Source organism: Coregonus lavaretus, assembly GCF_964263955.1.
Source record: "Coregonus lavaretus genome assembly, chromosome: 13".
Classification (NCBI taxonomy): Eukaryota; Metazoa; Chordata; class Actinopteri; order Salmoniformes; family Salmonidae; genus Coregonus; species Coregonus lavaretus.
Window position 1 is genome coordinate 10,114,722 of NC_140000.1, and position 984 is coordinate 10,115,705.

Sequence of the window (984 nt, forward strand, 5' to 3'; positions counted from 1 at the left end):
TTAACAGTAAACATTACACTCAGAAGTTTCAAAAGAATAAAGACATTTAAAATGTCATATGTATATATACAGTGTTGTAACAATGTGCAAATAGTTAAAGTACAAATGGGAAAATAAATAAACATAAATATGGGTTGTATTTACAGTGGTGTTTGTTCTTCACTGGTTGCCCTTTTCTTGTGGCAACAGGTCACAAATCTTGCAGCTGTGATGGCACACTGTGTGTGTCTCCCTCCCTCCCTCTCTCTCTCTCTATTCCTCCGTCTCTCTCTCTCTGTCCTGATAAGTTATCAGCAGGCTCTATCACATCGCAGTCTTTTCTCCCACCCTGTAATTTCCCCCAATTTTCTTAATTGCACCTCTCTCTGTCTGTCTGGGAAAACAAGCCTGTTCCTGTCTCCCTCTTCTTCTCTCACTCTCTCTCCGGCTTACTGTCCACCCGACTCTTTTGTTCTCCTTCCCTCTCCTGCAAATCTAAATGAGCTTTTTCACCTTCCCCGTCATACATTTACAGCAACACTACCTCCTCTTCCCATTCCTGTGTTCTATGGTTTTATTAATTTATAGATGCGGTAAAATCAGATGATGACCTTCCACAGACCTTGTAGGTCAAATTATGACGTGTACCATTGGTCATTACAATGTAATGTGCCCAGGAAATAATTCCCTCACATAATAAAGGACAAGGAAACAAGCTTCACAAACTGTTACCCTTTTTATTGTAGTTCTCAAAAGAAACTGTAACGATAAAATCAACAAGGTGGTAACCATAATAATATTCCAGAATGTAAAAGAACAAAACGTTAGACTAAGACATTTAATTAATTTAGAGATTGCCATCATTCTCAATGCCGTCCCGTGTGTCTAAACTTGTGGAGCTATTGCATGTCCTTATTTGGGCAAAAACGGGGCGAGGCCTTTGGGAACAAATTTGTGATGCAATTGTTCAAGAAGCCAATCAGGAATGTAGAGCTGCAGGACGAG

The 984-nt window shown here is 39.8% G+C and overlaps 1 protein-coding gene across 1 annotated transcript in view; it reads right to left on the bottom strand.

Annotated features, from left to right (window-relative positions):
* Positions 1-696: 696 nt before the first annotated feature.
* The window catches only part of LOC311140199 (chromodomain-helicase-DNA-binding protein 4-like), a 27,764-nt gene continuing 27,476 nt past the window's right edge, over positions 697-984 (bottom strand). Inside the window, exon 40 of the mRNA XM_084175149.1 lies at positions 697-984. This exon is cut by the window's right edge and continues 1,029 nt beyond it. The gene's annotated coding sequence lies outside the window, so the exon portion shown is untranslated.